Here is a 15,392-nt window from a genome sequence, read left to right on the forward strand (position 1 = left end):
TAATATGAATTCCAATCATAACAAGTGTATTTCTTAAAATATTTATGTAAATTGTTCTCACTTCACTGCATGAGTAGAAACACTAAGTACAGCTGATGAATAACCAAGCACAGCTCATCAGTACTCATGGAGAAGAGGCAGGGGTTATGTTCTCAATCATTAGATTACTGTTTTCTAATTGCATGAACTGTTTTAAAACTACTGTTTTAAAAGAACGTTTCTAAACTTGTATGTGTATTTATGTGTTTTTAACTCACACATCTTCCTGTAAACGAGTAGCTCATGTCTTTTATATCATTGATCAAATATAAGAGATTTCTATTGTTGGCACGATATATTTTGCATCACGAATTCACTATACTTTTTCCATTAACTCGCTGTAGTTTAGTTTCTCTTTTATCACTTTTCTGCATTCTACAGAAGAGCATTGTCATTCTTGTTTCAGTCTTTCCCAGAAATTAATCCAACATTTTCTTAGAGGAATAAAGTAAAACACAAATGATCTAGTAGATTACCCACAATGCTCTTCTTTATCTCCATACGTGCGCACAGCCCGTAAATGCATCTTTCTTCAGATAATCTTCATAAGGTGTTTGTGTTGTTGGGCTCCCTTATTCCACAAGGTTATGAGGTGCTCACTTTATTATCACGATATCAACACCTATACAAAACTAAAGGTGCCCTGGTAATCGTCACGATATAAATAGCTATGTAAAACTGAGGATACCCCTGGCTATGATTACGATATCATCTGCCACATAAAACTGGAAGTCCCCGTTAGCCACATTAGGTTCTACTCATCCGACGGAAGGACTTGTAAGGGGCAGTCAAATGAAAACCAAACACACGCTACAACGTGACCATGGAATGGTTTTATTCAAAATTAATTAGGAAAAGCGTTAATACATTTACGCCACTGGGAGAAGAGGCGATCAATTTCAGTTTTGTAGAAAGAGGTAGGTCGCTGACGGATCCATAACTACATCCACTCTTGCACTTCCTCATCTGAATGAAACAGACGTCCACGATTGTCTTTCTTCAGGTCACAAAAACTTGAAATTTACAAGGTGAAAGCTCTGGCCAGTAGAGGGGGGTTTTGAAGTGTTTCCCATCCAAATCCCCTTCACCAGATTGGATAATGGTACGCACGTAGCCATTGATAAAACAAACTCTTTCACAAAATCAGAACGATTTCTTCTCTTTAAAAAATAAAGGATAGTGCTTCAACATGTAGTTGATGCAGAGTTTTAACTTTCACCTCGCCATCTGGTCGCCGGACCGCTCATGTGTTTTCATTTCGCGGAGAGTACCTTCTGAGAGAAGTATTGTGTAGTAAAGAAGCGCTTGCTCTTCGCGCCTGAGTCCTCTAACAACATTAGTATTATTACGTTAGATCTCTTAAGGTGGCCCGAACTTGGGAGTGAGTTGAAGCTCTCCCAACTTTGTCTTTACGTCTCTACTTTCTGCTGATAATGTTCTTATATCCAGGACAAGGTCCTCAGAGTTGAACTGGCTGACTTTATATGTGACACGTAGACCGTGATCTAGTCGCCTTGCCGTCAGGACGGCAAAGAAGCCATCATCTCCGTATAGGGAAGAGTGGCTAGCACTTTGCCCGGCCATCTTTCCTCCAGGAATGAATCTGGTTATATTTTCCATCGTAGGTTAAAGTAAACTCGTATCACCGAAGTTGTGCAGCTCTTTCCAGGCACACCACAATCGAACTAAACGGCTTGCGCCTTTATCAATAGGGGAGGGTTTTTAGGTACCAATGCGTTAGAATGCAAACGTATTATGAACAAGGCGCAAGTATCATCTAACCACTCAACAGTTATGTGAGTTGCATAAACTGTAGGGGTTCTAATAGTTCAGATCGATAATATTTATGCAAATCTCACTGCAGGACTGTTGTGTGGGTAGAGGACACTTACGCCTTAGTTAAAACCATTTGCATTCTAACATATTAGAGCCAAAAATTCATTTCCGTGTACTTATTTACCACATACCAGCCCTTCAGCCAATCTCAAATCACGGACAGTACTAGGAATCGAACCCGGACCTCGGAATACGGCAGCTAGTTGCGCTAACCGTTACACCTCGAGGCGGACCTTGTAGGTTGAGTGAACCCCAAGGCCATGTACATCTCTTTCAGTCATTTTTGCGTTTGTTATCACCAGGGTTCAGATTTCTCTGACCTAAAAACTCTGCAAGTATGCGCTAAAAATTACTAAAGTATCACATAATAACTCAGAAATATAACAAAAAAACGTTTCTTAGAAGACCACCGGTAAAGAGACGCCATTTTAATTTTTTTTACACTTTCCATTTCACGTTAGCAAAACCTTTAAACATTTTACCAAAAAATATTTCGGAGGAAAGAATATCAGTGGTGATGATTACTGTTTTAAGAGGAAGCACAACTAGGCAACCATCGTCTATTAACATTAATCAGAAGGAAAAATTTGGAAGGGATCCAACACTTCGAAAAATTAGGGTATTGATCAAAGAAGGACAAGGGCCGCAGAAAGGCAAGGAAATGAAAGACTCCCTTGGTTTCGCAACCTAACATCGTCGGGGTCGGGAAAGAAGAAGAGTTGCCGAAGGGAAGTCGGATAGGATGGATGAAGTGAGTAGCCTGGCACAAGTAAGTGGAAACAATGCCAAGACTCAGGTAAGGGCCCCGTGGCTGCCAACCGACGCTCCCAAGTTAAGAGCTCTGGGGCGGAAATCATATCCAAAGTATACAAACAAAATCACTTGCTACGGTCATGAAAATATATGTGCACGGTCAAAACTATTATAATACGACCAAAAAGGTACTCTGATGCCAGGTTTCGGGTCAAATATGACTTACTTATAAATTATAGTGACGTACGTATACCACTTACTAGAGAGCATTCTTAAATTCAAAACTTTACTATTAGAGAAATCTTGCTCGTGAACAAAAGAGATTTTCTTCTGAAGACGTGGAGCAGAGTTCTCTGCGAAACGTAAAAAAATTCACCTTGTTTTCTGACACGACAAAGGCCTAAAGCTCATTTCCATATCAATAATTAAAGAATCTGCTACCTAGGGACAGTCCAAAATGCAGATCAGCGGCGATTGATTAATATTGATTGAAAATAGGAAGAAACAGAAAGCCATTTTTAGCGTTGCCGAGAGCGGGGTTTGAATCCACCATCCCGTACCGCGTACCACCTCGCTCCGTATCAAACGGGGAAAATGGGAAAGCACGTCTGTTATGACCTCGAGGACACTCACCAGGGCACATTTTCCTACCTTAGATTTACAAACGTGTGCTGTGCCGGGCTGTGCGCATGTAAGTACTCTCCCTCTCTCTCTTCATCTTCTCTGTACACTGTGTCATTTACTGCATGTCATTATCGAGTGCTCTTCTTCTGTCTAGCATGACGCGGCTGCGCGGTCCTCACTGCTGCCACACACAGCGAAGAAGCTCCTCCGGAGACACACTCCCTCACTCTTATTTGTTCATGTTTCATCAATAGTGGATTGCATTATGATTCTTTTATCCTCTTGTGAGTAATGTTGTGTCAGTTTTCAATAGCATTACAGGTGGTGGTGGCGGTGGTGATTATTGTTGTATGAGGAAGTACAACTAGCCAACCATCCTCTCTATAACAATAATCAGAGGGAAAATTGGAAGTACACCTAGAAAAATGAAGGTATGGACCAAACAACGGCAAGGACCACCAAGGGCGTCAAAATGACTCTCTAGGCCTCCAATACCATCGGGGTCGAACAAGAACGAGCGTTGACCAAGGGAGGTCGAATAGGATAGACGAAAGTGAGGAGACTGGCTAGAGTAAGTGCAAATAATGATAAGACTCAGCTAAGGACCCTGACGTCGCCATCCCACGCTCCCAAGTCCCTGGGGCCCCGTTTAGTCGTCACTTACGACAGGCAGCCGAGGGGGAGAATATCATTACATGAAGAAATTATACACTAATTCTAACGTCAGGCCAACTTTGAGTCTAATCTAAGTTTGACATATCTGAAGCAATCCTTCTCAGTTTTGACTAAATTAATTTATAACTGACAGGTTCTGCTGAAACTGATTTTAGTACATAAATTTATAAACTACCTGAAAGAAAAAACATTTGGTAACAGTAAGCTCACCGGACAAGAAATTAGTCACCCTAGGTGGATAGTTAAGCCTGTACAGATGGCACAACTCAACCGCACGCGCACTGCCTCTACGTGAGCATAAGGCAGTAGGGATCAGTGAGACATTGATGTTTGAAGCGGACAGTGAACGTCAATATGGGTAGATGTAAGGATGTGACAGAGTGGCAAAAAAGGGGCAATCGTGCTTGGCTGTGTCCATGACCATACAGGGCGTGAAGTTGCTGGATTTGTTGGTGTATAGTAGCGGACAGTTTAACGTGTGTACAAGCAGTGGTGTACTGCACGTGACCACGAAACACGACGGCAGAATTGTGGTGCGGAAAAGATGCAGACTCAGAAGGGCTGAAGGCGCGTTTCTCGGCTTGTGAACCAAACTCATATCCAAACCCGACAGGGTCTGCTGCACTCAGTGAATGAAGGTCCATCCCAACCATTTAGTGAGAGAACGAAGTACGGGAACTGCATGCAATGAACATTTGTAGTCGGTCGGCTCGCAAGAGGCCATTGCTCACACAGGCATATAAAGCTGCGCGTCTTCAATGGATAGAAATCATAAAACATGCACAGTAGCTGAGTGGCGGAACGTAATATGGTCTGACGAATCACCTTCTTTTGCCTGTATTCCAATGACGTACGCCACCGAGTGCCCCGAAGACCAAATGAAGCATTTCATCCCGGATGTGTGCAAGGTCAGGTTCAAACCGGAGGTGGGTCTGTGATGTTTTGGGCTTGTTTTTTGTATCATGGATTGGACCCGCTCACGGAGGTGACCTCTAACATGAACTAGAATGTTTATTTAAACATTCTGGATAATCAGGTGTTGCCTTTCAGTCTGCCATTGATACCCCGGTTTTTTCAAGATGACAACAGCAAAGTTCATCGAGCTGGACGCAGATATGAGTGGTTTTATGTATACTCCCCATCCTATTACATCTCGACTGGCCTGCAAAATCACCTGACTTGAACTATATCAAAAATCTATGGGACATGTTGGAACAGCGGGTAAAACGCCGACATCAGCATCCCCGAAATTTGGCGGAATTGCGCGATCAAATACTCAGCGAGTGGCTTAACCTGGATGCGACGTACCTGAACAACCTTTTGAACTCGCTTCCTAAACGAATATCAAATAAAAACTTGATAAATAAAATTAAAATGTGATAGAATCTAATGATGTTCTTTCAAGTACGAAAAATGTTATTCTATTGTAATAAAGTTGTTCCTTTTTCAGGTGTGATACTGTTACCATGTGTTTTCTCTCTCAGGTTGTTACTCGAAGTTAGTTTCGGCAGAATGAAGAGATCTACACTAGGCCATTCAGGATATGCACTATAATATTATCCCTTCGAATGAATCAAAATGTTTTCTACAGTGGAGAACCCATGAAGAAAGATCGATTAATGTTCTTGTACAACCTGTTAAGAAGATCTGGAAGTGAGAACAAATTTAAACTTAAATTTCTTTAAACTGGAATTTATCAACAACTTTTCGCCTGATTGTCACGAAATATGGCTCATTTATTAAAGAATCTGTTTGAAACGATAATGCTAAATATTATTGTTTATTGTAAAACTTTATTTATTATATCAATAAGTGATGAAATAACTTTTCTAAAATTCAGAATACGAAGCATTTTAGGCATATATTTTTCAGATAGAATTTCAAAAAGCAGCACCAAATATTTCAGTAGCTTTAACTTTGCTTTGGACACTTCCACCTAATCAGCACTTACAAATTGTGTTATTCAACTTTTTCTGTCTTATTTACAGTATAACTAGTTTCGATCTGTTTATACCATCTTCAGTTACAATGATAAAATTAAGAACCATACATTACAAACTACAAATAATGATCAAAAATCTATGTTATAAAGTTTCCATTTCTTTTCCTGGCGATGTCTTCAACAATTAAAGAAACACAATTTAATTGTCCATTTTTCAACATTATGAAATCTCTGTTGTTGTCCTAAAAATTTGTGAACACAATAAAATAGAGTTTAAAACATTAATCTTCACTCGATGTTTTACACCAATTTTAATAATGAGTATTAAAGTTTTGCGCTACTCAACACAATCATTCCGTTTCTCTCACAAAACTCTACTACCGGTATTTTCTCTTCTACTTCATTAATTTTCCCATATCCATGTGGTCCTATTACTTCCTCCTTTCCTTGTCTTTCATTTCCCCCCTGTGCATATAAGTCTCCCGATATAATCACTTAATTTACACTACAAGGTTGCGGATGGATAAGTGCGAATGTGTTAAAACAATTATCTAAAACATAAAATTCGTAAGAGGCAACTATCTCCCCTCTATCGTTGTTTTGATTTGGATATATTAGTTTTAAATGTTCTTTTTAATTCTTGAAGAAAAGGACTGTATACTTTAAAGTATATAATTTTTGTTATTGTTTATCGTTTGTAGTGTAAGGTTCTTAAGTATATCGTTGTAGCTGAAGATGGTCTAAACAATAGACCGAAACTGCAGTAGTTCTACTGTAAATGAGATAGAATAAAATTGTATTACACAATTTGTAAGTGCTGATAATGTGAAAGGCTTCAAAACATAGTTAAAACTACTGAAACTGGGAAATCAACACGGGCATCATGAAATTCATAAATTATGATGATAACACCAAATATCGCAGTTTATACCATTGCATGCTCATAATTTCTCACTACCATCTTTGTTGATTTACAAACATAATTGATCGACATTTTCACCAAAAAAATATTATAAATTTTCTTGCAAATACTTACAATATAATTGAAATATTTCCAATTAATTCCCTTCATTTTTTACAGAAAATATAAAATAAAAAATCTACCTTCCTTTATTAGGAAAGGTTTCATAGATAGATGTATATTTGTTTGCAAAACATCAGTTTTATAGGAAAGCAAGACACAAATGGCACCATTCACTACTGCAGTTGAGTTCATTTAAATTAATTTGGGAGGAATGTAACAAAAATATAAACTATATGTATTCTTATTCAAGACGGTGATAAATTGAAAACATTAATATGTTGACCATTCTCTGACGTCTAAGTCTAAGTGATCTAAGGGGATATATGTCAGGTACAGAAAGTTCTATAGAATAATGAACTTGTGTAGCAACTAATGAGAAATATCCTCATCGAAATACCCTCTTCCCTCCATAGCAGACCACTAGAGGTCCTAAATCAGTTCCATCCTGATCAGTTGTTTACTCTCATCCAACAAATCTATTTGGGGCACAATTCCATTTTGAATTCAACAAATCTTAATTAATATGCTAGCTGCAATCACATATGAAAGAATTTTCTCATTTAAAATTATGTGTAGATTTGTTAGAGCTTCCGCTGGGCCATTCATAAGACTATTCATAATGCAATCCACTAAACCTTACAATGGTCTTATATAATCACTAATAAATCTCATAAACATAACACATTCACAGTTCTTCACCACATAACAGCTATTATGTACAAGGTATCTCAGTCTGAATTTGGAAGTAATGCTTGTAGAACAACTGTTGAACTCGGCATGTAAGTTCGGTGGAGAAAAGAAACTCAATCATTGATACAAAACGCCACAATAACAAATATCAATGGCAGCAGAGCTACTGCAAGTAACCGACTTGGTCAACTACAGTACCGTATGTTGCAATTATAAAAAAAAACTTGTTGGCTTTCAACGATGAACATACTCATACAGTTGTAGAACACGAGTGTCTTGGTTGAGAATCGTCCACCAGACAGACACTTAAGCATTCTGATTCAAATGAGAAGGATTTCACAAGCACATTTCTTATTCCACTTTCTGTGGTTCTTTACCCTCAAAGATTCTCATTCCCCCCTCCCTACAAAACACGTCCTGGTCGGTTAAAAGAGGTTTGCAGTTGGAGGTGTAAATTGTTGGTTTATAAAGTTCTTCATACAAATATTTCTTAACCTTCTCGGTGCTTTGTGATTTCTTCTTAATTTCCGTGCCGAGGTCAAAAGAAATATTTCCAAAATGTAGCAATCACTTGCAATAAATTCTGATTTGTACAGCATTCGCTGAGTCTCCTGTAGACTAGACGATGTTCCTGATCCCGGAAGTCTTCACATTCGCACTCAGTACCACTTCATACCAAAGGTTCGGCTTGCCCGGTGAAACACCGGTTTTTAGTCTGTTAAGGGTTCTCCAGATGATGTAAGGGAGATTATCTCCAGTCTGAGGTAATCAGTTTATCCCTCCATATATCGCGAAGATTAGTTTCTTCGAATCCTTGGAAATCCTTGAAGAAGCTATTCCCGAACTTCAGCCGGCGATCTGGAGGTTGATAGTTGTGTAAAGGATGACATGATTCTTCAATTTGCTTCCTTCGTTCGGCATCAGTTGCCAACTTTCTTCGTATTTCAGAAGATATGGTTCCAATAACTGGGTGGGGTTTATGAAAGGGTGCACTGATGAGATCTGATCTTTTAAGTCGTCCTACTGGAATGATGGATGTTAATTACAGGCCAGTAGAAGGATAGAAAATGAGTTCTTATCCGTTCCATTTACCTTCATAAATATACCCGTATTTCTGTTTTGTACTACATTACAGTAGGCTTGATCTGACATACACTAGTTCGGTTTAAATCTAATAATCCATGCTCAATGTCTTCCAAATTTCTTATGTCTCTGCATATTTGTAGCGCAAAATGCATCACCAATTCTCCAAGTAAACAACTCCTCCTTATAGACTGTGTTCTGCCTCCTCTCTATGTTCTGTTTCACGTTGAAATTCACATGCTGTCATATCGTTTCATATTAAACATTCTACGCATCATTCATCAGACCTTGATCGGTATATTCACGCTACCTTATCATGAACATGAAGAAGTAGTGATAGTGTTTGCTAAAATTAATACACTCTTCACAGAGGTACAGTAATTCGTCTCTTTTGACTGTCCTCATTCGAATTACCTTTTCCACGTTCTTTCCATTGGTCTACATTCTTCAAAGTTCACTTAATACTGTTGTATTATTTATTTCATCAGGCTGGAAAATCACGTCAACGAAAAATCCCATTGTTCTCTCAAGTCTGTACGCTGACATATACACATTTCATAGAAATAGAGACTCATACAGAGCATGAGTTTCCTTACCCACTAAATTTGTGTTCATGACTTGTACACGCAAGCCTTTGAAGCTACCACATGGGAGACCTTCGTAGAAACCAATAAAGGGGGGAGGCTGTAGATTGTCTTACTACTATGATTTATTTACTTCAGATCTTCACGTAAATATTTTCATGATTCAGTTTGTATATACCTACCAAAAAGGAATTGAATCCATATGATGATATTCTGAAGCATGGTGGCGTATTTAATAATACATGGAATTGCAGAGGAATTTAATGGAATACATATTTCTTAAATATTTCTTCAACTCATTTGAACTTACGAAAATAATAGTGCATAATTTGGGAAATCTAAGCTTCAAAGGTGAATCACTGAGACCCGTGGGAATAAGAGCACTTGTCAGAGGATGTTGAGACCTCATATGGCCCTCACTGATACACTGATCTAGGAGTTTCAGTCTCCTTCCCGAATGTTAACCCTTTGTACGCTGTGACTAACATGACTCTATGTGGCAGGTGGATCTGCGCCACATGGACGAGAAACCAGGCTCCAATGTCGTAGACGTGGGGGTTGACCTCAGCGAGTTCTATATGTCCGTCGAGTGGGACATCCTCGAAGTGCCAGCAGTCAGGTAAGACCGCATATCCCTTTTGTGTACTTAGAATGCTATATTTATTTATTTTCATTTATCTCTATTTATCTATTTGAAACATTAATTTCTTGATATTATATAATGCAAATATGACATTATTAAAATTGCCAATAACATGAAATATATGGTGTAATATCACAAAGGCAAAGCTTTGTACGATGTATTTTACTTTGAAAAGTTTAAACTTACCAGTCATTTCAAAAATTAAGGCAGTGATTGTTGATAACACAAGTGCGCCTTATTTCAGAATGTATTAAACATTATCCAAACCTGGTCTGTTAAATATTATTTAAGAATATGAGCATAATCAAAAATATTGAAAAGTAATATCATATTCATGTAGAGTAAGAAAAACCATTAAACGTGCTTAAATATGTTATAAATATCCTTAGTCATTTCGGGTATTATAAATGAAAAATTCATAATATCTATTCTGTATATTTCATAACTTACCCCTTTATCGCATAGATTATTAATTTCTACTCCAAGAAAATGTTCTTGTTTTATTTTTTCGTACGTTTCTGAAATTTTCTGTGTAGAAGTTTAATATAAAATGCAGGATATTTTGTTTTGTCAAATCTAAATAGTGTCCATATATGTTTCTTCGTCATTTCTTTCCTGTCCCATTGATGATAAATAGTCTAGTCTATTCGTGCAAAATATCGACTTCCTGTTTCTGACCAGTCTCGACCTATCATGACTCCTACACACCGAAAATGTGGGATTTGTAACAAGACATAACAGAAATACACTGGCAAAAGCCCCTCAAATTTGAGCACCCTAAAAGTCGGGAGAAGTGACGATGATTGCAACCTGCAATTTCACCGCTTTAGAAGCACATTGCCTAAATCCTAAAGTTAAAACCCACCACGTTGTCTCTGTTGAGTTTACTTTCGACTGGTCTGGAGAATTGCACACCGTAGCATGTGAAATGTTGCACTTGTTTCAATTTGATACTTAGCTATTCTTTGTGAACGAATTATTTTCTAACATTATAAAGAGGCAATGGTTTGGTTTGGTTTGGTTTGGTTTGGTTTGGTTTGGTTTGGTTTGGTTTGGTTTGGTTTGGTTTGGTTTGGTTTGGTTTGGTTTGGTTTGGTTTGGTTTGGTTTGGTTTGGTTTGGTTTGGTTTGGTTTGGTTTGGTTTGGTTTGGTTTGGTTTGGTTTGGTTTGGTTTGGTTTGGTTTGGTTTGGTTTGGTTTGGTTTGTTCAGGCAAATCTCGGGAACCACGTAACTTATTACAGTCAGCGTTTTATTACTCAAAGCTTATTTCTTCCATATTGTTACAGGCTACATATGACTATGGTAGCTTATCTGGAGACTGGATGGTTTAAACAATGTACTGTCCCCTTCTCCGGGGTCGCTCAGTCGGCAGAGCGAGAGTCCCAAAAGGGTGGACTGTTCGCAGGGCCGATTTGCTATTACGGGACCGACCTTCAGAACATTTCTATTTACGGGGCCATTGGTGACTGGATAGGAGACATAATGTGAAATAAAAATCAGAACAAAATAACCACTTCATTTATTAAAATATAAAAACAAAACTCAGTCTGGACAAAGCACCAAAAGGAAAAAAAATTGTTTTAACATCTCTTCAACATAATTAACTGCTTGATCTTCTCATTTACAAATAACTATAAGTCCTTGACATGCTTTGTCGCTTCATGGGATTCAGTAATATCTGCAATGAACTCCAACCGAAGCAGTTCTCTATAACATTGATTGATCGTGCAATTAGTGATACCGTCGTACTAATATCAACGAAACAATGCCACATTGAACATGGAAATAACTATTTCTCATTACTGTTTTAATCTTCACAAATTCACATTAAATAATTTTTACTTTAACACATCTGCGACAAATTTTCTATTTAAATTGTATTGGCATACTTGGAGACAATTCTCTTGAGAGATTACTTCGACATTTCTGAAAAATCCTACCTAACTCATTTTTTCCACACCACTGAGAAATTCTTTACAACTTATTCTCGAGGAATTCTATTCAAATTATTTTTGTGAAATATTTTACAGGTTAAGAAATTTTATACAATTTTGAGAAATTCCTTTGAGAAATTCTTTGAAAAATTCTTTGAAAAATTCTTTGGCGCATTTCCCCTTCTCGCAGACTTCGCTCGATTGTATTCCTTTATAAATTATGTCAACAATTTCTATCTGACTAGTATTCTATGGATGGATAGAGCATCACGTAATACCACGCGTAATCAACAACAACAACATCGTTGACCAATAAATCACATAAAATATAAGAAAGAATAAGCATTCCTGGAAAGACATGAATAATATTCACGAATAACTCAATCACACCAGTTGTTCATAGGCCAATTTACCATACAGTTGAACTTGTCATATTTTATTATTATCATCATTTATTATTATATTCTCCTCTTAAATTTTATTGAAGACCCTTATAGCATGAATCGATCATAATCAGAATTCACTAAGACTGTTGTTACAAGACGACATAGGATGACTAAGTTAATCTCAAAGAAATAATTATTACCACCATCATCAGAAGGATGCGTCTGTGAGCCCCAGGAAAGGCTAATAATTAGCAAGTCGTACGTTATACAATATCGGTTGTTGAGCGAAGGAATGAACTATTATTAGTCCCTAAATATTATCAAATCACTATAAATCACTATCATTCACCATAATTCACCATAATCATTATGACTGATATGCACCCTAATGGTCCCATATAGTCAATTTCATCGTAAAATCTACCATCATAACGTCGTACATTTTTATTCTCAACAACCAGTCAAATACCCGACTTTCATTATTATTATTATTATTATTATTATAAGGAATTATTTTTATTCCTCCTATTATGGCTACTAGAAACGTCTTCTCGATGAGCTGCTCCTAGTACACATCAATGCCCATCCCTTCTGATATCAATTATATCACATAAACTAATAGTTCATTAAGACTTCGATTTACTGGTATTTACTCTGATATTTAATTTTATCCTCCTCGTCGTGATTATTATAACCATATTTTAATATTATTATTATTATTATTATTATTATTATTATTATTATTATTATTATTATTAGGTCTTAATCCCCCATAATTCCTTTTGAGGATCGTAATTGTACATGACCTCATGTAACTCATTGACAACTGGGATTACTTATCTTCGAATCAAAAACACAAACATTGGTCTAAGGAAATGCAAAGATTGAAAATGTAGAAACCATAAATTAAAGAATACATGAATACTCCACCATCACCATTTAAATACAACATTTCTAAAAGAAAATACACTGCTCTAAGCAAGAATACAATCTACTATTCATCTACCGAAAGAGAAGAAATTTTACAATGGTACTTAAGGTACCGATGGAAATCCTTGGCGTCGGGATGCAACTATGGGCGTCGGCGTCCTCTTCTTGCTCTACGGAGGCTCATAGACGTACAAGGTCATCGCGCTGGCGTGCACACTTTGGCTTAACCCATGATGACTACGGCTATGAACAGCAGCGTTGTATCACTCCCACAACGTTCCAGAAAACTCCAGGATTTTCCTCGCGTTCGTTGCATGCTGTCGGTTCCTCTTCACAATGGTAGCTGAAACTAAAATTTTGTATAAGAAAAGTGGCTCCACACTAGTTGTATTCTATTAAATTATTTACGACACTTAACTGGCACAATGATGTACGATCAGGTTCAGTTGTACCCCAAGCTTCAAATTCCGAGCACATTCACAAGATTACAGTGAGTCTTGAAGCTGACGGAACATTATTACTAGTATTTTGACGTTCTATGGGCCAGGTTTCCTTTCGAATATTCGCTTTATATAGCTCAATTCCCTTACAATATCCAAAGAGACACTCCATAAATTTCTACTGCAACACTCGGCTTAAGTGAGCGCACGAACTGTCTGTGGTTTCTCTAGTTCCACCCGGTGAATCGTGGGGCTATAACACTTCGCTCTACACCGAAGTAGGCTGAAGAAAAGTTGAATTAGCACTCAAATTACATAGTGGCTGTGCCATACAAGAAATAGGCAGAAAGTAACCATATCTGCGAACGTTCATCTTCTTGCTAGATGGTTGAAATTATACGATGTTCCCCCTGAAGACTGTCTTACTTAACTTCTCCTCAGAGACTCTTCCGTTCGATTCTCTCGTAGAAACTATACTGTTCTCTTCAGCTTTTCCTTAGAGACTTCTCTTCGAATTCTTTCTAGAATAATCTCAAGACCTTCCAGCACCTTCCTCGATGTTCATTGGCTGTCGCCCTCCTTGCGACGTAATTGGTCCTTCACACCGTCAAGCAGATGTATCCAGAGTATCCTTCCCCTCTCGGCGGTCGGCTCGCTAAGTGACGTGAGCGTGACGTGGCGACCTTCACCAGCCTGGTGACATAACACGTCCGCCTGCAGCGGCACGGCACGGTAACAGCTGATGTATGCTTGCTTGTAACCCAATGTTCTGTAACAAAAATTACTCCAGCTTCCCCAAATTCAATCAGGCACCATTTAGACGGGTACAATACAGTAAGTCATAACAACTGTGTGTCTGCGGATGCTAAAAGCAAATATACTGCGTAAACTTAAAACTTAATTTTCTACAAATATATGTTTAGTAAGACACAACTGGTAGCGGATACCCTAGGATTTATTGACTAACTAATATTGCTACACAGGCACACAATTACATCATCCCTCTCTCTCTCTTGCTCTCGTTAATTTAGTCACTTACAACTAGCTCAATCACACTGGTCACTTATACATAGGGCAGTTCACAGTTGCACTCACTGAACTCCATCACGATCCACAGTTCATAACTTACACGGGTGCAACACAGTCTTACAATTCTGTACGTGGTACACTCACAGCCAGTGTCACCGTGACGTACTGTCAGTATGGAAGTCAGTGTTCAAATCTCTCCCCCAGCGAAGTTTTCTTCTTCTATTGGAGTACAAACGCCGGTTATAAGCCACGTGCAGATTTCACAACACCAGTATGACGAACCTTCTAACGCTCATACACCCAATTCATGTTGTTTCCCACCACCTTGCATATATTTATTACTAGAGCTAGGAACGTGAAGACCTGTACATTGCCTAAAACCGGCCTGTAGAAAGACCTTTTTTTTTTGCTAGGGGCTTTACGTCGCACCGACACAGATAGGTCTTATGGCGACGATGGGATAGGAAAGGCCTAGGAGTTGGAAGGAATCGGCCGTGGCCTTAATTAAGGTACAGCCCCAGCATTTGCCTGGTGTGAAAATGGGAAACCACGGAAAACCATCTTCAGGGCTGCCGATAGAAAGACCTTAACAATATCAAAAAACTGACAAAAATGAGGAATAAATGCGATCCAAAGTCATCCATAATTTTAATTAAAAATTTAATGAAGCATTTATCATCATCAGAATTTCTAGCCTATTTCAATCCACTACTGGATATAGACCTCTTTCATGTTGTTAAGCCAAACATGATTCCAGTTATACCAATTTCAATTCAATT

The 15,392-nt window shown here is 38.1% G+C and overlaps 1 pseudogene; it reads left to right on the forward strand.

Moving 5' to 3' along the window:
- The window catches only part of LOC136856949 (acetylcholine receptor subunit alpha-like), a 671,873-nt pseudogene that overhangs the window by 433,636 nt on the left and 222,845 nt on the right, over positions 1 to 15,392 (forward strand).

Source organism: Anabrus simplex, chromosome 1 (assembly GCF_040414725.1).
Source record: "Anabrus simplex isolate iqAnaSimp1 chromosome 1, ASM4041472v1, whole genome shotgun sequence".
In the NCBI taxonomy this organism is placed as follows: domain Eukaryota; kingdom Metazoa; phylum Arthropoda; class Insecta; order Orthoptera; family Tettigoniidae; genus Anabrus; species Anabrus simplex.